At 35.9% G+C, this 22,007-nt stretch overlaps 1 protein-coding gene across 6 annotated transcripts in view; it reads right to left on the reverse strand.

The window, feature by feature from the left end:
* The window catches only part of TP63 (tumor protein p63), a 221,858-nt gene that overhangs the window by 114,877 nt on the left and 84,974 nt on the right, over positions 1–22,007 (reverse strand). The window lies entirely within an intron of this gene.

Below are 22,007 nucleotides of genomic sequence, written 5' to 3' on the forward strand. Positions count from 1 at the left end.
TCTGAATTTCGACTCACAGTCTGCTAAAAAGAAACACTTTCAGCTTGGCCACTCACCCTCTTTGTCTGAATTAACAAGATGTGTACACAATTAATGAAGGCATATTCAAAGAGATCTCTAACTGAGCCCATCAACCTCATTAAACACAGCTTCACTTCACAATAGTTTCTTGGAGCCCTAAGAGCCTGATGCTGTCTGAAAGATTTACTGTCTAAGGACTTTGACCTAAAAATAAGATTTACAAGGGAAATTTTTGAGGAGTAATATAAATGCAAGAATGAGAATTACTCAAAGGGAGTGAGTCTGACATGACCAGAAGGGATTGAAAAAAATACAGTAAATGCCTTAGTTGGTACAGTCGAAGGTTCTTTTTTCAGATCCAAACGTTGTAGGGGAAAGTGCATACAGATCATTGCATCAAGATCAAGATAACTTTTAGAGAGATTGCTTCATATCCTGGTGGCTTAACTTCCCAGAGAAAAGAAGAAAAACAAAAAATCTTTACCACTGGTCTTCCTTAGGAAATCTTTTCACTGGTTTATGGATTGTAGAGGCGGCCACCAAGTAAGAGACCCCATTCTCTCTTTACATTGAGAGGCCTTGATGTTTGAGGATACAGCTGCCTTCAGATGCTCAGATAAAAGACACTAAGTGCAAAGTAGCAGTATTATCTACTTATTACCCCACTTATCTGCTTATTTCTTCCTTGAAGTCCTACTTCTGTCTGCAATATCAATCACTTCTCCGGCAGCTTGTCTCACTACAAAGGGAGGATTTGATCCCCTGCTTAGCCCTCCACAAGCAGCAGACTCGTGCAAGACTAATTCATTACACCACCAAGGCTGCAGAACAAGATTATGTGGGGGAGGGGTGTGCTATGCTCTTACAGCACAATTCTTGGAAACGATGCAGAAATTCAATCTACCGTTCCATCGAACATGGTAGTCTAGGCACTAAACTTGGCATTGAATAAGCACCAAACACATTAGAGGGAGTCTTGATACTTTCTCCAAACAAGAATAAGCTGTGGTTAGGCAAAATGGCAATGTGAGAGCAACTATTTCACATTATCAAAAAAAAAAAAAAAAAAAATTAACAGTCTCAAGTTGGTACACAGAGCTCTGTATTTGAAAATACAGAATTAGTTTCAAAAGACAGTATATAGGCACTTCTTTTTCAACAGAGCACATCATAACATAGTGCAAACAATCAGGACATGTGGATGCTAGGCTGGTTTTGTCACCAACTGGCTATGTAATCTAGGGCTTGTCACTACTTCTCTGAGCTCATTTCCTTTGCTGGCCAAAAAAAAAAAAAAAAAAAGAAAAAAAATAGCTATAAGATGATCTCTATAGCTGGTTCCAGCACCAACATCTTAAGAGAGTGCATAAAGTGTTAGGTTATAAAGAAAAACAAGCTGGCTTGCCATTATATCCAAAATAGGTTTTCTGCCTGGGAGGTGATACATAAAAGTTTGGGCCAGGCTCAAAAAGAAAATTAGCAGATAGTGTTGAACTCTTAGCTGATTTGAACTCCTAGATTCATTATAAAGGTTCATTTAACTGTCTTCATTATCTGCTCTTAGTACATCAAAGGAGTATTTCCAAATCCTTACAATTAGCCATGTAAACAAGGGCACAAATTTATCACTTCACCGTGCTCAGCAAACAAGGTTTCTGATACACTATCACATTCTACTGAGGATAATATTCCCACTAACACCTTAGGTTGGGCATACAAATATTAAATGGGGTCTTATACAGTGAAAGGTTTCAATACATTTTAAGAAGTGAATCAATCGATGAATTTGCTGAATATCAATGATAACTGACCCTACTTTTCAACATTAGCAGACATTGCCCAGACGTTTTCTGTTTTAGTTGAATGAGAGCCAAGATCTCATTCTCCGATAACCAAGAAAGCAACCAAACAATCCTTTATTCGGTCCTAGGTAGTGCTGACACTATTGACTATGTTCAAATACTCAACTCAGGAAGTCTAAAAAAGAATCCGTAATAAAAAGAAGACAAAGATGAGTAATTAAAAAAAAATAAAGGTTTCTTCAAGGCCAATCAGGTGACCAATGTTGAAAATCTCTTTCATGGTTAGCTTTATTATCAATATTGCCTGTAGTTAGAGTACGAAACAATGTCAAAGAATGCATCTTTGGGATCTTATTCTTTTAACTTGGAGCTCCAGAACAAGAGCCATATTTTCAATTGTTTAACAGTATGAAATATTATGGGTGCCTTTTATTTAGAAATACATACTAACCTGTTCATTAATGAAGTTAAATTGCTTTTAATAACATTTAATTACACCAAAAATCCAAAGAGTTAATGTACTTATAATGGCATGAGATATACATTACATGTTGTGAAGATTAAGAGTGATAATGGACATAAAATAACTTTCTTTTAAACTGCAGAAGGTTGTTCAAACATAAGCGATTTTATTTATTTGTGTGTTCTTGATGAATAAGTATCATTTTCTAAATCCTTATTGCAATTAGCTTTGTTTCATTCAAATGAAAACCTCTGACCTAGAACATGATTTATACAGAAGTGACTAATTTCAAGAGAAAACGTGTGACCTTAAACATTTTGTCCTGCATACCAATCTTTAGAGATGACTTGCATTAGCCTTTTCGAATTTGCATAAACTCAGAGAAAAATATTCCTCAAAGAAAAAAAGAACAGCTTTCTAGGCACAATACTTTTTGATAATTCCCCAAATGCCAAAACTTCTGTTGCTTGATTCTGTTGCAAATTGCTTAATAGATGTCAAAGAAGCATTTTAAATTAATATTTACACATTCCCGATGAACAAAAAAAGCAATCGATGGCATATGGAAGCGGTTAAAAAAGAAAAAAAAAAAAAAAAAACCTCAACGAGGATGGAGAAGAAATTGTTGGAGGGACTGCATCTAGTTTTCAAGACAATGACAGTAGAGTGATTACGTAGTGTCCTTTAGTTTCTGTGAGGGCATTCAAAGACTCACACTGCGTTACTTCCTTAGGGAGCTAAGAATTTGATTAAAGAGGTGGGCCTTCTAGACCTCCAGACCATTCAACAAACATTTGCTGAGCACTAAATAGGGCCAGGCTTTGCAATGTGTTTCACAGAAAAGAAAGTAATGATTCCTGCTTTCATGGGGCATCAAGCTTCATGAACAATCTGTCATAATTTATAAATCACTTTGTGACTGATAATTGGAATCAAATCAATGGTGACAAATTTTCAGCCTTAAAAAATGTATTTAACACTGCCAAATTTAGCATATAAAGTGAGTGATCAAATTGGATAAGATGATGCTAATTGAGAAAAAAAATAGCTTTAAAATAAGGATACAAAATTTCTTATGTTCCTGATCAGCTGTCCCTGATGGTGAATGACACTGAGAATATTTAGCATGGAACTACCCAAGGTGGCCACTGTGAAGGACAGCCTGTTTGAAGGTCTAAATGGGTACAGCCATTTAAAAAACTCTATGTCTCGGGGCGCCTGGGTGGCTCAGTGGGTTAAGCCTCTGCCTTTGGCTCGGGTCATGATCCCAGAGTCCTGGGATTGAGCCCCGCATCGGGCTCCCTGCTCGGTGGGGAGCCTGCTTCCCTTCCTCTCTCTCTGCCTACTTGTGATCTCTTGTCTGTCAAATAAATAAATAAAATCTTTAAAAAAACAAAAAACAAAAAACTCTATGTCTCTTTTGTACATCCCATTAGGGTATACAAATGATCTATCGGATGCATTTATCATAATCATATTTTCACTCAAGACCACATTACTAGTCCATTAATTCTAAACAAGTTATTATGTTTCAAATGAATAACAACTAAATGGAAAAGTACAAAGCAAGGATCAACATGGTTCCTCTGACCACTGGACACATAATCTCTAACCCAAACAGATGGGAGAGCTGGATAGGCAGACACAAATTACAGCTAAAATAGAGGAATAGATCATAACATCCATAACACTGGTTTCCACCCAATATTCTCAAAGGGACTGACTAGAGATAACACTTCATGAGATAAAATTTCACTTTTCTTTTTACCCAGGATAAATTTCTACTCTTCTATTCAATTTGATCATTACATAGGATCAAAGTTTTGGAGGATGGTAGAAACTATACCTTTAATTTTATGCATTTTAAGGCGTGCCTGGGTGCCTCAGTGGGTTAAGCCTCTGCTTTCTGTTCAGGTCATGATCTCAGGGTCCTGGGATCGAACCCCACATCGGGCTCTCTGCTCAGCAGAAGGCCTGCTTCTCCTTCTCTCTCTGCCTGCCTCTCTGCCTACTTGTGATCTCTCTCTGTCAAATAAATAAATAAATATTTAAAAAAGAAAACAATAATAGTTAGCATTTATTCAGCACTTCTTAAGGCTAGGTATGATTCTTCATGCTGTAATGTACATAATTTTTATTTATGGTTTAATACTTATATTAGACTATGAAGGAGATGCCATTATTCACATCTTGCAAATGAGAGAAGAAGCATAGGGTGGTGAAATAACTTGCCGTAAGTCACATAACTAGCTCAGGAGTAGATATGGGCTGTGGGCCTTGAACAGGATTTCTGCAGCCACATTAACTTGCTGAGCAGGGAATGAAGTTCTCTGGCCATCTCTGGGCACATGCTTGTGCTTCTCATCAATGTCACTGACTAGGAAATTGTGTGCGTGTGTGTTGGGGGAATGGTTTTTTTTTTTTTTTTTTTAGGCCTGTATTTTATCCATTATCTGACTTTAATCTATATGAACTCTCACTATGGCATCCATATACCACTGTCAAATACAATTTCAGTACATGCCCTTGTCACAGCCTAACTTGAGTCAACCTTAAAATAACAAGTCAACCCACAGTGTGCAGTAGGTGTTATTGTATCATGGGTACTTTTAATGCATATGCTAAATTTGGGATTTGGGGCCAGAATTTTTTTTTATTGTTTATGATAAAGAATGAAAATAGCTGCTTGAGAACAGTGTTTTGACGTTAATATATATATTTGCTATTGGTCTTTCTGGATTTGGGAGCAATTTGATGACCAGTTATCTAGCAATTTTAACAAAAGTTTAGAAAATAATTTATAACTACTTAGAATCTCTGTGACTCAAGATGTTTTTTGAAAAAGAATCACATAATAAAAATAACACCATTTCTTTCTTCTTGAAATCCAGTCATAAGATAATGGCTTGGTTCTATCACCCATCAGACAATTTAGTGCCCTAGCCTCTGCAAGATAAAAGTTGTGACTCATGGTTTTCCAACCATGAACTACTCTTTAGCTAAAACTCTGGATAGATTAATAAGGCTAGTTTCATTCTGTTCTTACAGAAGGATAATTTGAAGTTAAAACCAAACTTCAAATTTTCCAAACCTCAAATGATTATGTGAATTCCTTTAAAAATAAACCCAGCAACCAGGACACCTGGGTAGCTCAGTGGGATAAAGCCTCTGCCTTCGGCTTGGGTCATGATCCCGGGGGTCCTAGGATCAAGCCCCGCATCCACATCCTGCTCTCTGCTAGGCAGGGAGCCTGCTTCCTCCTCTCTCTCTGCCTGCCTCTCTGCCTATTTGTGATCTCTACCTGTCAAATAAAATAAATAAAAATCTTTTAAAGAATAAACCCAGTAAATCAAATGCCTTTTTTATCCTCTACCATTCAGACTTTCACCAGATAAAGCAAGAAACTCAATTTCTATAACACTATCAACACCATCCCATTACCACTATATAAATTAAGAGATCAGCACTTTTATTTTTTTTTCTCAGTGAATTCAAATCACAAACTATCCTTATTTATTTAAGAACTGTTTACAACCAGAATAAGAAAATATTATGTGAATCATTACCACTCGAGGTTTTTTAGTATGACCCAGATGAGCAGCAGGGTCAGGAAAAAAAGAAAGAAAGAAAGAAAGAAAGAAAGAAAGAAAGAAAGAAAGAAAGAAAGAAAGAAAGAAAGAAAGAAAGAAAGAAAACAAACCCATGGACACCTCAGTTTTTGTCTAATGCTATTGTACAACGAAGACAGGGTTTTAAGTACATACTCCATAATTTATTAAATTTCTCTCACAGAATATGACCTTTTTTATTGGTCTGTCTGAAGTCATGATTGTTACATGGTAAAATTTGTGTCAGTCCATAGTTCATATCTTTTGCTTCACGCTGTCTTATGTGTCCATTTTAAAATGCCAACAAGAAGAACATATACTTAATATTTTCATAAAATCTCTCCTACACTGCAAGTTGAGGGATCGACAAGGCATGTGTGTGGTAAGCAGGGAAGATTACATCAAGAGAGCTTAATTCCTGTCACCCCAAAGACCAGATCCAACCAAGAGAAAAAGTCCTCTCTTTAAAAGGTGCAAGGCAACTGTTTTCCTAATTGCTCTTATTTCTGTGTTTGTGTCAAGGTTTGGGGGGCATAGGTTGGTGTGTGCATTTTTTTTTTTAAACCAAAGAAGAGATTTTTTTGTGTGTAAAATTTACCACCATGTTTTGTTTTTTTAAACATGATTTATGCTTTTAGAGAGGTTCATTTTCAGAAGAAATCTGAATGAGGACACCGTCTGTAGAAAGACATTCCAATGAACTGGTTAGGCGAGTAGTTGTTTGGAAGGAACACTGCCTCCGGGCTCATGAGGCAGATGGAGGTAGCAGTGGAGGAGTAGAGTAGCAGAACTCAGTCCCTTCTCCTTTCTCCAGCTCCAGACAGGATTTATATTCATGACTAATCTTCAGGAGCACAGTTCCTCACCACCCACCCCACCTCCACAAAAAGCACTGATGAGGAAGTACTCCTTTTCTCAAAAATGAAAATGTTGCTTTTGTGTTCTCATTTTTGCAAGTCCCACCTCCCCCTTGACCTAGAGAATAGAAGGAAAGGAAACTCTTTAGATGCCACGCCGCATAGTGATGATTTAGGACAGATTTTGTGTATGTGTGTCAACGGGGCACATTGGTTTATGTGTTTTCACTAATGGTTCTGGAAAATGTATGTGTCTGTCTGTGTTCCCATCAAAGTCACATAAAGACACAAAAGGAGTTTCGGCAAGGACTGGTGGTTTATCTGTTACTAAGGATGAAGGGATGAAGTTAGCAACCAGTCTAATTCCATGCTTTTACACATAAGGAAAATACTTGGAAGAGGAAGTTATTCATCTACCAACAAAAAGCCAATTAGTGACAGCAGCATGAGGACTAGAAGCCTGGACTTCTGACTCCTAGGCCAGTGGCTTCTCACTGAACCTCAGAACTGCTAAAGTTTGGGTGCTTTTCAAGATATCAGAGATAGTAAATTTGCACTATAAACCCTGATCTATCTGCCTATGTCAAAAGACCTCCAAAGAGCTTAATTTTAGACATGATGTGTTAATTCTTGAATCTAAAGAAGAGGGAACATACTGGAACACAGTGGTTTTCCATTTTTGATGATTCACAAAATAGTTTTTTTTTTTCCCTTCTTCCATAGCCTTCTTAGTTTTCTTTCTATGTGATCAACTTCAAGCAGCTGAGTTGTTTCTTTTTCAAACTAAGCTATTGCTGGAAAACACAGAAAATACCTTGGTTAAGTGGGGGAGTGGATTGTATCTAATTCACTAGCAGAGGTGGTTCATGCCTATTCCCTTTGTCCAGGGCAGCCAACATCACAAAATCCATAATGCTCCACTAAAGTTCAGGTTATAGAAAAAACATCTTGATACTCAAACCCAATATCTAAAGGAGAGGGCTATTTTTAAAAGCCATATTTTATAAGGTCATCTAAGTTCTAATTAGGTAGTAACATGCACTGGACTGAAGCATATTTGATACCAAGACAAATCGTGTGGGTTTTGTATCTAATTTAGTTTCTGATTCATTATCCTATGCCATGCGGGGGACACAACTGAGATGTGAAAGTACCCGCTCTCTTTCTATCTCTTTAAGAGGGTGTGGTGAGAAAAGCTTTGAATAACATCCATTAAGAGCTCTTCAGCTTCTTGGGAGGATGATAAGTAAATACAGTGAAATAAGAACTGTGTGTGTGTGTGTGTGTGTGTGTGTGTGTGTGTGTGTGTGTGTTTTCTCCTTAATCTATAGATGAATTATATGTCTTTCCTAAACACAAAGAATAACTCTGGGGCTCCTGGGTGGCTCATTCAGTTAAGAGCCTGACTCTTGGTTTTGGCTCAGGTCATGATCTCAGGGTGGTGACATCCCACCCAGCTTTGAGCCCAACACTCAGCGGGGAGTCTGCTTGAGATTTTCTCTCTCCCTCTGCCTCTTCCACCGCACTCGTCCCATGCACACACACATTCTCTCTCTCAAAATAAATAAAATCTTTAAAAAAAAATCAACTTTGATAGACAAAAAAGATAAAAATGAAGCTCACATCACTGCAGACAATATACTTCTGAGGGACACTCCATTCAGCTAATGAATGAAAAGGCTTTTACTCTACAAACTAAGTCTGTCTGTTTTTCTGTCTCTCTCCTACTACATGCACTCACATTGAGATGTTACCTTTTACCTGATGAAGACTCCCCCATGACCCTTCTAATCAGAAATAATCAATCCAGCTACTGCTTTAATCAGCCATGTTTTTTTTAAATCTTTTTGTTTTTTATCTCTATTCCATTTTTTTTTAATCAACATCATTCTCATTTTCTAGTTAGTAGTCTATTCACCTATTCCCTAAAGTAAAGGCACTCTCATTTTCATCTATGTTCCTACTTTAAGAGCTGTGGGAGAAAAAGGAGATAATGAACAGGTCCTCATCTGAAAAGAATAGTCTCATAGAGAGATCCAATCTCTTAATCCTAATACACCTACTTCTCTTAACACTAAGCACATGACACTGAAGAGTTTGGGGTCACGTGCACAGGCAGGTACCTCCCCACCGCTAGCCACCATCCTCTAGTTGCCCACATTCTGAATCCTATAAGCAGTTCACCAAGACCACCAGGTTAGAATGTATCCCTCTTTTCCCTGACATGACCCCAACTCAACTATTTATCTATTTCCTTATTCCTCCTCTTCCCTGTTGGCTTCCAGCCAAATTGACCTTCCTTCCTTTCGATACACAATTTATCGAAGTCATTTATACATTTAACTCAAGGGGTCTCAAACCGATAGCCCACATTATGTGCTATGAGTCCAGGGAACTTAGGATAATAAGAATAATTTGCATTACTCTAAGTGAGGCAAGTATTCTCCAGTTCTTATTTATCATCATTTCCTGTTCTCCTGCACTGAATGCTTCCCTCATGTACGCTTGTTCCCTAACTCAGATAATTCTCAAGGTCTCAAATACCTTCTCTTTCTCCTTTTTCACATGGCCATATGTTTCCTAAGCTTTTACATAGACATGATTATCAGAATTCTTGCTGAAGTTTGTCTGTATTCTCCTCTGGTTCTTACCACTTTCTATCTTGATAAGAATTGTTTGCGTCTCCTGTCTGGTAATGAATTGTGAGGTCCTTAGGTATAGAACATACTCTTTACCTATTCATTCATTCCTTAGAATGAAGCAGCAAATGTTGGCTAGGTGCAGGATCACTGAGTTGCTTAATGCCTAAAAGTTAAGATTCTTTTAGAGTATGATGTGAATACTGTTCCCAAAGTTGTAAAGCCCAGCCATCATTGCTGATGACTAAACTGGTCCATTGTCTAACTAACATGGGTACTAATTTGTTGTCTTGTTTATTTATCTCTCAATAGTTAAGCAACAAATATTTTCTTGGTTATGATCATTTAGATCAACTATAACCTAGTTCATTAACTTCATAACTGTCTCCCCCACTGATTTTAAGTTAGATGTAGTGAAAGACTAGCCCTTTTATTTAAACTTTATACCTTTAGCAGAGTATCTTGACCTTAGTAAATAATTAGCAAATCCCTGTTGAATTGACAAGAATACAAGCTTGAAATTTTAGTTTTTTTGCCAGGGAAAAGATTCTTATGAACCTACAATTTAAGAGAAAATCAGGTATGAGAATTTGTTTGACAATGTCTACTGATAAAGATGTGAAGCCAACCACTTAATAAATACGTTTAATTACTTTTTCTAAACTGTTACTGTCTACCTTTTTAATTTCTCAGTGGCATAACCCAGTAGAACTTTTCACATGTTTTAAGATGAGTCACAGCTAAAAATGTCTACTTTAAAATAGAGACTGGCCTAGATGTTTCTTCTCTGTCATTATGGCTCTGTCCCCTTGGGCAAGTCACTCTGCACTCAGAACCTGAGTTTCTTAGCCTATAAAAATACGTATGTTAAAACACTGGATTGCACCAGTGTTTCTCCAACATCAGAATCACCTGGAGGGCTTATTGAAAGATTGTTGCCCTCCCTCTTCTAGTTTCTGATTGAGCAGATCTGGAGTAGAACCCAAACTATTTGCATCTTTTAAAGTTCCTGATGGTGTTGGCTAGAGACCACATTTTGAGAAAACTAAACTGTTTTGGAGTCCACACAGCTCTGACTTTATCACATGAAGATTCAAGCCAGGGATATAAGGGTATCCAATTCCAAAGTCTGGGCTCTGGCATAGAGAGTATTTTATTATGTTAAATTACTGAATGACACCCAAATAAGTGAAATAAAATACTATTCAGTAATTAAACTGAAAATATTTTCTGTGAGTTCTAGGAGACTGAATGGATGCCAGAATATAAGAGCGTTTAAAAGAAATCTGCTTCAAAATTCGACTTAATTTGAAGAAAACTCAACTCTGTGTAGTTTCAAATGGGGGGGAAGGAGCTTAACAGATTTTATAGAATACTAGGTATCTTCAAATATTACCTTCTTTTTTTGAAATATAAAAATACAAACCCATGCAAATATTGCTTTTTTTCTGCATCAGCAATTGCTCTACTTGGGATTCCTAATTTCCTGTTTCCAGATTTATCATATTCTAGAAGTAACAGTAAGGACCACCACCACTGAGAGCTGACCTCATCATATAAGATGTTGTTACCTGCTTGACATGTCAGGTCTCAATATGCTAAAAAGCTCTTCTCTGGTCTGTTACCAATCTCATCATCCTCATTTTGCAAGTGGGTAAACTGAAGCTCAGAAACAAGCCAGGATTTAGCCAAGGTCATCCCAGTAGTGAATGAGAGATCTGAATTCAAATGCAGACAGCAAGCTACTCCAGAGCCTGAGCTCATCAACACTATCTCTAACAGGAAAGGGAAAGGCAGGTCTACAGATCCAGAAAGTTAGGTTTAATCCATAGTCAACCATAAACCCTAGTGGATACACTGGAGAATTCTACCCTAATCAACTTGGATCTTAGTTGTCTCATCTATGAAAGGAAGGCTAGAGTAGAACTATATCATGTCTACAATAGTAGTCCTAAGTCTACTATTCTAGAATTTTCCAAGTTTTATAGATTAAACAATGTTAAATAAACTGGTCACTGAAGGAATGAACAGGTGACTCATAGCATATTACTTCAAACAAATCAGATTCACTCTAAATCAGCATGCTAGGATTTCAGACTCTTAGGTTTTTAAGAGGATGTAAGGTCAGAATCAGCTCCTGTGTTTCTGCTGAAATCCCTTTCTGTTTATTTGCCCTCTTCAACTTTGTCATTCTGAATGCATACACACTAAGCACAGTGTCTTAAGTAACATTGCTGAGGTTACACCAAAGACAGGTGTTAGGGGAACTATTTCCCTAGGGCTATCATTTCCAACTCTCCCTCCTCAAAAACAGAGGGAGGGGATAGAAGGAAAGGGTTTCTTTTCAGATTAAACACAGCGACTGCAAACACCTTCCCCTAGGCAATAAATTCTCTGCCAGTGTGCGATGCAGTTTACCCAAACACCAAAGCAAAAAGCAAACAGCCCCTTTTGTAAGGGAGGAGCTGTCACCTGTCAAATGATGTTTGTGAATTTCTAGAGAAAAAAAAAAAAAAAAGAAAGAAAGAAAGAAAGAAAACCCTTTCCCTTATTTTATTAAGCAGACTGTTTGTTCAAGGTTTGAAATGCATACTTGTGTTTAAGGTAAAAGTCCCTGGCTTGGCAATCTTGAACAAAGTGGTGCCTTCTGATTGGCTACACTGCACAAAGAACAGAACAGGAAAACAGTCTGCTCTTCTGGGGACACCTGAACTCAGTCTAATCTGAGTGGATACTGGGCCATCTCAGAAGCCACATAAGTAACTACAAACCCATCTTCCAAAAATTGGAGGGCTTTTTCTACACAGAATATATTCTGTTTCATTTGTTTTCATAGAACTAATAAACAAAAGCTTATTTGGTACAAATTATGGTTGAATGATTATTTTAATGGTAGTAGCCAAGGAGAAAGGGTAGTAAAGATCCTAAGAGCAAGAGTTAAGAAGTGCTGCACAGAAAAGTAGAAAGTGTTATGCGCATCTCCATGTTCAGGGCTAATCTCAGGCAATATAGATATTTCCTAGGAAACAAATATGGAAATATATAGAAATATATATATATATAAAATATATATATTATATAGGAAATATATAGGAATATATATATAGAAATATATATATAGAAATATATATAGGCATATATATATATATATATATTCTGTGTACTCTTCTTTCTTCACCCCTTTCTTCATATTGTTCCCAACCTGGTGAGGCCTGCTTTTCCCAGCCAGAGATGCTCCATTCTCCAAGATGTCTTCCTCATCTCCAGTCAAAACTACCATCCCTTCCACAGAGTGCAATCAAAGGTATAGAAAGAGGGACTGTTTCACCTCTATGTGCAAATGACTAGAATCTCCTTTAGTCTCCTAGATGTATTTGCATTTTTAAAGAAGAGATAGTATGGGGTGCCTGGGTGGCTCAGTGGGTTAAGCCCCTGCCTTCGGCTCAGGTCATGATCTCAGGGTCCTGGGATCGATCCCCACATGGGGCTCTCTGCTCAGCGGGGAGCCTGCTTCCCTTCCTCTCTCTGCCTGACTCTCTGCCTACTTGTGATCTCTCCATCTCTCTCTGCCAAATAAAAAATAAATAAATCAAAATAAAGAAGAGATAGTTTAACGAAAATTGATTCAAGTTTATAGACACTTCCGCAGAGTTGTAGGAGTACAAATTGAAAAGAAAACAAACCCATGAAAAGAAATTTGATAATAAGTATCAGTAACACTGGTGTTCATACAATCTTACTCAATAGTCACACTTCTAAGCATCTAGTGCAAGAAAATATTCTTTATATAAATATTCTTCTTAAAAAAATCTGAGTAAAGTAACAGTTAAATAAATCATTATATGTCTGTGTAATGGCATAACATAGCAATTAAAGTTGTCGTGAAGACTTGCAAATAAGAGAAATAGGTTCATCATTGAATGCAAAAAAAAAATAAGTAGATTATAAATTTATATATGACATAATCCAAATGTACATTATAAAATCTGTTTCTTCAAGGAAAAAACCAGAAAAAAAACCTAATAGTTTTATAACTCTTATCACTAAGTAGAGATTACATATGCTTTTGATATGAACTTAAACTTCTTTTTCATCAGAGCAATTTATCAATTTGCATTTCATCATGAAAAGTAATATATATTTACCTACTCAGAGTTCTTATTAAGAAAATAGATGAGTGATAATAAAAATAATTTTTAAATGACTACATTTTTATATGCCAGGAACTTTGAATGAAAACAAATCAGATAATGAAACAAACCACTGCAATTCTCTGAGGCCAGTGATAGGTATTATTGTCTATCCGTAAAAATGAAGAAAGAGCAGGTCATAGAGATAATCAAGTTCACACAGCTTAAACTGGTAATGACAGAATTCCAACCACAGTGTATCTGGCTAAAAGTCTTATGTCAGAATTCTAAAGTAAGTAATAACCTGTAAAATCCTGTTACATAGAATGTAATCATCAAAGTAAAAACAAGAACAACAGCAATGAAAAAAAACACCTTTTTCTGAGTTTCCCTACACTGAATATAGAGTTTTTCTGGAAGACCTAACAAGAAAAAAGTAGAGATGGGAGAGAAATAGGACACTTGAAAAGGAATGAGAGAATGTGTGGGAGGAACAAAAGAGCTTAGTAGTGGAGATGTGAGGGTGGCTCTGGAAGCCTCAGGGAGAGACCATGTAGGAAGGGAAGGGAAGGGAAACAGAGAGGCCTTCCTTCAAGGGAGCTCTTGATACTGGTATCAGACTTAAAGTTGGCAGACTTTATGCATTTCAGATGCCTGGGAGACCAGGAACATACAGAAAATAATTGTTGTTTATATGACATATCAAGGATCGTACCCCTTCCACCGTTTGAGTCAGGAGAAGGCACGTAGGAAGGAAATTGAGAATTTCTGAGTGACTCATACAGCATTGCTGTTAAACAGCCCCTTGTAGCCTGAGTAGAGTGAATTACTGAAGAATACTTTGTTCACAGAGTATGTGCTTCATACATATATACATATGAAGAATGAAATTTATCAAATGAGGACAAAACAATTGGCATATCAAAAACCATTTTGACACAATCCTACAATTTTAGAAAACTTCTATAGATGTGGCTCAAATTGAGTTACAGTGAGTTGTGTGTGTCTGCGTGCGTGCGTGTGTGTGTGTTAGTGGGTGTGTGTGTAGGCAGGGAGGGAGAAAAGGTTGGTGGAGTTTATGAAAGAAACGTTTATAAATTTATGTTCAATAAAAATTCAACAAATTAGAGCTCTGACATGGCTTATGATCTGCTTAGAAAATAGAAGTACTTATATCTCTTTGAAAAAAATCATTCTGATGAACAAAACCGTACATGGAATTCTTGTTCTTCCGGACAGTATTCAGTCAGAATTGTAACTGTAGTATGAAGGAAGAGCAACATCAATGATAAATATCCTATTCAATAAAATATACTTATTCTCTTGAGTTTTTAAAAAAATATATTTGACAGTTGAAAACAAAAATTATAACACTGTCTGATGGAGTGTTCAATGTACATAGATGTAATATATATGACAGTTACAACATCATGGGGGAGGATTATGCAACCAATATTGTGGCAAGTGTTCCACATTCCGTTTGAAGTGGTAAAATATTGATTCATAATAGACTATGAGAAACTATGAATATGACAATGCCTAGGGAAACAAGTAAAAAATATGCAAAGAAATACAGCCAAAACCAAGACAGAATAATTAAAAGAAAATACTAAATATAGGTGAAGTGATCTAAATAGTGGCAGAGAAAAGGAAAACAAAAGAGCAATGGAGAGAACAAACACACAAAATTCAAATGGTATATATTATATACACATAAATATGAAATGATACAAATACACCAATTAATAGATATTGACAAAATGGATAAAAAGTGACCAACTATACATTGTAGAAGCACTCACCTTGAATATAATGATAAATACAGGTTAAAAGTAAAAGGATGAAGAAAAGATTTATCATGAAAATATTACTCAAATGTTAGATTGGCTACATTTATATAAAAACAAAGTAGACTTCAGAATGAAGTATATCACAAGGAATAAAGAGAAATATATAATGACAAAAAGATCAATTCACCAGGAAGATAAAACAATACACCCCAAAATAGAGTTTCAATATATATGAAGCAACAACAGACATACTTGAAAGGAGAAAGAGATAAATCCATAATTGGAGTTAAAGACTTCAATATTCATCTCTCACTAATCAATAGAACTAGTAGACTGAAAATGAACCAGCATAGAGAAGAACTGCATAATATCATCAACCAATGGGCCCTAATTGACATTTTTAGAATACTCCAGCCCAAAAAACATCTTTCACAGTCTTTTTAAGTGCCCACAGGACATGCATCAAGATAAACTATATCTTGACTCATGAAATAAACTCATGAAATAAATAAAAAATTTTGAAAATTTGAAATCATACAGAGTTTGTTTTCTGATCATAATAGAATTAAATTAGAATGCAGTAATGGAAAGATAACAGACAACACTGGAATACTTGGAAATTAAACATGCTTGTAAATACACACAGATCAAAAAAAAAGCCTTAAGAGAAATCAGAAAATATTTTAAACTGAACAATATAAAAATACAACATAGCAAAATGTAGGGGATGCCACTAAAGCCGTGTTTCATGGAAAATTTATAAATGTAAATACTAACATTAGAAGACAAGAAAGATCTCAATGCAATAATCTAAATTTTCAATTTAAGAAACTTTAATAAGAAGAGCAAAATAAACCCAAAGGAGCAGAAGAAAATAAGACCAGAAATAATAAAGCTGAAAACAGAAAGACAAAAGTGAAAAACAGGGAAACCAGAAAGCTGAGGCGCCTTTTTGAAAGATCAATACAATTAATAAATCCCTAGTGAGATTGATAGAGAAAAAGAGAGGGCACAAGTTACCAATATCAGAAATGAAACAGAAAGATATTACAGATCTCACAGACATTAAAAGAGTAGTAAGGGAATACTACAAACAATTCTCCATATAAAAATTCAGAACTTTGACGCAATCAACAAATTTCTTACAAATCACTATATTTTTTTAAAGATTTATTTATTGATTTTAGAGAGTAAGACAAAGCGCTCACACGCATCCATGGGTGGGAAAGGCAGAGGAAGAGGGAGAGGGAAACTGAAGCAGACTCCATGCTGAATGTGGAGTCCCACGTGGGGCTCGATCTCACAACTGTGAGATCATGATGGTGAGATCACGACCTTAGCTGAAGCCAAGAGTCGGGCACTTAACCAACTGCACCACCCAGGTAGGTGCCCCTACAAACCACTATTTATGAAAACCTGCCCAAGGTAAAATAAATCATCTCAGTAGTTCTGTAACAATTAACAGAACTGAACTTATAATTAAAGAGCTTTCCAAAAAGAAATATCCAGGCCCAGATGGTTTCATGAGCAAATTCTTCCAAACATTTCATAAGAAATATCAATTCTACATAATCTTTCCCTGAACATAAAGATACCTCACACAAAGCACAAACACAGAAATCACCCTGAGGTTCATGAACAATAAAACTGGCAAGATGAAAATGACCATGCTTCATAATTGCTAATACCAGCTCTCAATGGTGAGCTTAACCCTCATTTGCTTTAAACTATAGTTTCTTTCCTCTCTGAGTCCAAACCTTTAAAGCCTACAAAATTCTAGCTGGTCTTATCATTTTATAGATATGATAAACACTGCTACAATGAAGTCTTCATTTCTGTATATATGTGTATGTGTGTGTACATGTCAGTATGCATGGGGGTGTGTGTGTGAGAGTGTGTGTGTGTGTGAGTGTGTGTGTGTGTGTGTGTACTTATTTACATATTTTAAATTGTTTTGTGAAGGAAATTCCTAGAAGTGGTACATACCTTTAGGTACCTAAGGATGAAAATTTAAAATTAAATAAATTAGAAGGGCAAATTGTCCTCCAAATACATCAATTTATATTTCTGCGAAAGTGAATAGATTTTGTTTCCCAACATTTTCATCAGCACTGGATATTATCAATCATTTAAATCTTCGCTGACCAGGTTGATGATAGTCTATGACACAATCTGGAATGATAACCAATGAAACTCATTTTTGGGATTCACAATATTTTTTATTAGAGAGATGAAACATTCTATGTCCATTAAACATCTGTGAATTACTTAGACTCTTTGCCAAAGAGCATGGCTTCATCTTTCTCTTATTAATTTTTAAATATTTATTAGGGCCATTAAACCTTTGCCATGTGCTATAAATTTTTCAAATTTGTATTTTTTCCTTCTTTCTATAGAAATTTCTCCTATGCCAAATGTTTGAATCTTCTCTTTTAAAACTTCTGCATGTTACCTTATAGTTTTTTTTAAATAAATTGTTTTCATAATAGTTATCAAAACTTGGACCTCTTTTCCTTTCTATATTTTGATCAATTTGACTCCTATTTCAAGACCTAAATAAAAATCACCTTCTCTATGACATTTTGCCAGTCTTTGTCAGGCAAGGTAAATCATTTCTTTTGGGTGTGGCTTTAAAAATACACACATATGAATAATTTTGTACACATTGACTCATTTGCTGTATTATGGTGTTCTCAAAGCTACACACCATGATTTATCCATCTGTATCACAAAGAACATAGCATTCAGTAAGTACTAATATAGTATATGTATATGACTAGATCTAGTATTAGCAGAACATAGCATTCAGTAAGTACTAATCTAGTATATGTATATGACTAGATCTAGTATATATACTTGAAATCTTAGAGGAATCTTGGATCATTTAAGATATAGGGCAGTATGCTTGGTTCTGTGGCCTAGGCTTTTTCAAAACACAAACACACTATCTGCTCTTAGGAAATGCAGAGTTGAAGAGGTAAAGACTCTTCATGTATACCTGGTATGTTACAATAAGAATTTATGGAAACGGATGGTTTTAGATAATTGCCACTCAAATTATGAGGGGAAAAACCCAATTCGACTAAATAGGGCTTCCTTTAAAGCACCAAGAATGAATAAATGCAAAAAGAAAAGTTATGTAGTTTCCATCAATCGTTCCAGGAGGACATTTAAGTGTTGATGCTCTTATCTCCCTCTTGAAGATGTGCCAGGCATGTTTAGACAGTTTGTAAATAAGGCAAGGCTGAGATTTAAAGGAAATATTAGTAGAATCAAAAGCCAACAGGATCTTGGAAACATAGGCTAAATTATGAAAAAAATTTGAGAAAAAAACCTCATTCACTTTCATCTTCTAATTCAATGTAGTTCATTTTTTAGTGACATTAAAATCATTCTAATGAAGAAGGCACATACGTTCTCTGCAATTCAAATTTCCTTTGTTAATAATCAGAGCAAAACATTACGATTCCATTTCATGACTAATTGCTAAGGTAAAGGTTATGTGAAAAACATCAATAAAAATGGGATGTCATTCTCAATTTCAAGATTTTTGTCCTTAATTATCTGACATGTTGTTTCATGTCTACAGATTCATATTTCTTGCATAGTGAGAACATGCCTGGCAGAGATCCCAAATTTTTAAGATATTATATGCAAAAGGAAAGTAATTTATGTGCAGTTGTAGAAGTATTTAGCTATGAACTTATACATAAGAAAAGCGAAAATATGCTACCAAACATCAGCAGCTATCTGTTGGAAGAACTAGGAATCTAAGTGGATCCCAGTTTTTACTTTCCAAACCAGAATACTAGTTATAGGAGCCTGAGCATGTCCCCCATTTTGTGACTCCTTTTGCTGAGGACTGTCACTGTTACATATTCCCATCTCTGTGTCCTTCACATGTGGACACAGATGAGGATGTCGGAATGGTCATAAGACAAGGGAAGACACAGGATTCATACAGAACTATCACTTACTAGCAATACCTCACTTCTTTGCATATTAAAAACAGAACAGCCACAGAGAGGCAAGCTTATGCCATCAAGTTCCTTTTCCCTCATCTTGTAGCTTTCTTTCAATATTATTGTTCCTAAGTGACCCATCACTAGAAAAAAAAAAAAATCACATTTCATTTTGTTTTTCATCTTTTTCGGAATCATCTCAATCCCTTATTCTTTTCAAAGTTTCTGGGTCTTATTTCCTGACTTTGTGTTACCTTCAGTTTAAGCTGGTAAACAATTTCAAGCTTGAAGGTGCTAATAAGTGATGAGACAATTGTTTTATTGTCCATTATTACTGATGGTGACCTGTGCCTCTTCAGAGGAGGCAGTGTTAAGACTCTACTATAGGACTCTCTCATGGGGAGAGGAGTGGTTTCTCCACATGGGCATCCCTAATGCTCACGGAACAGACAGGTACTTAACAAGAAATAGAGCTCAAGTTCCTCCGAAAGTTCCTCTCCAGTATTCTGGAGGAAAAATGAGAGAAGATCGAGTTGAGTAGTATGGGTAGGATACTGACACTGATGTTGTGTGCACATGTCATCCTGTGTGCAGTTTTTAACCTTCATTTTTTGCCTTTGACTTATTAATTTATAAAGGAACAATAATGATTTCTACCTCACACAGTGATTGGGAAGATTAAATAAAAGATCAGACATGTTAATCACCACCAAATATTGATGCTTAAGAAAAAGTTGTTTCTAAAAATTTGTAGTTTAGAATTATAACCGGAGAGTCAGGAATCAACTTCAAATTGAACATGCTCTCTTTCAATCAGGTCAGTCCTCCTAGTGGCATTATTAAAAATCTATTTCAAAGAATCAAAATCAAGTGTGTGTGTGTGTGTGTGTGTGTGTGTGTAATAACTGACAATCAGGAGAAGTAGGTTGCAAATGGATAACCCTTTTAAATATCAGTATTTCTTAAATAGCAATAACCTCCAACCCATAGAGCAGTGCAGTCTTAGCTAGACACCTATCAGGAGGGCAATGACATCTATGTATTTTCTTGACTTATTTTCTCCCCTTCTTCATTCTTTCCTTTTCTAACACCATTGTAGAGTTTCCCAGACTCTCGTTCAGATAATCCACTAGGATTTCTCTAAAGTTTCTTTTAGCTGATTTATAAAAGCACCAAAATGGACTTTAAATGACTAAAGTTTTTTTTTGTTTTGTTTTGTTTTCAAATAGCAAATCTGGATATTTTCTAACAGAACTGAGAAAACAGTGGAAGTAAAGAATAAAGTATCTAAACAGCATAACTTTTTCCACACTGACAGACCATAGTCACAAAGGAAAGAACTTGAGAGGTAGAGGGGACAGGAAGTTTGGCTGTTATGAATGTTCAAGAGAACAGTCCCCTGACTGGAGATATTCTAGAACTGTGCTCTCCCAAAACTAAACCCATGTGGTAATTTCAATTTTAATTAACTAAAGTTAAAATTAAATTCCTCAGTTGCACTAGCCACATTTCAAATGCCCAAAGGTACATGTGGCTAATGACTACTGCATTGAACAATACAGAAGAGAGAACATTTACATCACTGAAAGAAAGTTCTCTTGGACAGGACTGCTTAAAAGAGAGCTTTTTGACTTTTTTAGATAACTTCCAAGTCTCATTTCACAGGACTTCAAATTTTCCTGAGGGTCTATTATGTGACTAACAAATGCTGAGCAGGACAAAATATGGTCCCTGTCCCCTTGAGACACAGGGAAATAAGCAATTATAATGTTGTACAATAAGTAATAGGACTAAAAATAGACCTAGGTTGTTTTAGAGGAATGGTCTTTAACTCAAACTGGTGGCAAAAAGAGATATGGAAGTTTTCCCAGAGAAGATAGGATAAACTGTTGTTGAGGGATAGATAGGAGTTGGCCAGAGGGGGAAAACAAAGCAAAAATAAACATAAAAACAAACCAACAAAAAACCAAGATGTCTAAGGAGAAAATTTCTAACATAAAAAAATAAGAAAGGGAACGGCACATTTAGAAACCACATGCTTCAGTATGCGAACATGTGTGAAATAAGAGTAGAAACCTTAAATTAAAAGGCTTGAGTCTCCATTCAAGCTTGGTATAAATTCACTTGCTTTTATGAGTTCAGGAATCGGAACAGAAAATTGCTGGAGAGAATATCTAAAGAAAGATTTGCCTAGGCTTATGCTATAATCAAGAGGTGATATTATTAAGTGAATTAGAGATATCCTAATTTCAAAGTCACTGTCAAATCAGAATTTACCCCTACTTAGGTTTAATTGCAATACATTCCAAGGCCTTGAGTGACCTGCCCCTTGGATTTATTCATCTTTCACTAGCTCGAATCTGAGAACCGTATCAGTATTAGAATGGAAGGGTCCACTGACAAATAGTTATTTTCCTTTCATCAACTTAGTGGCAAAACATCAGTGTATTTATAAAGTTACCATCTTATATTTTTGGTTGTTTCCTGTTCCCTTTCCTGACACAACTTCTCCCAATATTTAAAAAAAAAAAGAGAGAGAGAGAGAGAGAGAAAGAAAAAAAAAAAGTACAATCCATATATATATATATATATATATATATATTTATGGAAAATTCTAATAAAATCTTCTACCAGAAAAGAAAGGCAAGGTATTTTTAAGGGGATCTCCAAAATCATTTCCACATGTGATCTATGAAATCCCCACTTTGTTTCCTAGTAGGATTTGTTTGTTTGGT

The sequence above is a fragment of the Mustela erminea genome, chromosome 1, assembly GCF_009829155.1.
Source record: "Mustela erminea isolate mMusErm1 chromosome 1, mMusErm1.Pri, whole genome shotgun sequence".
In the NCBI taxonomy this organism is placed as follows: Eukaryota; Metazoa; Chordata; class Mammalia; order Carnivora; family Mustelidae; genus Mustela; species Mustela erminea.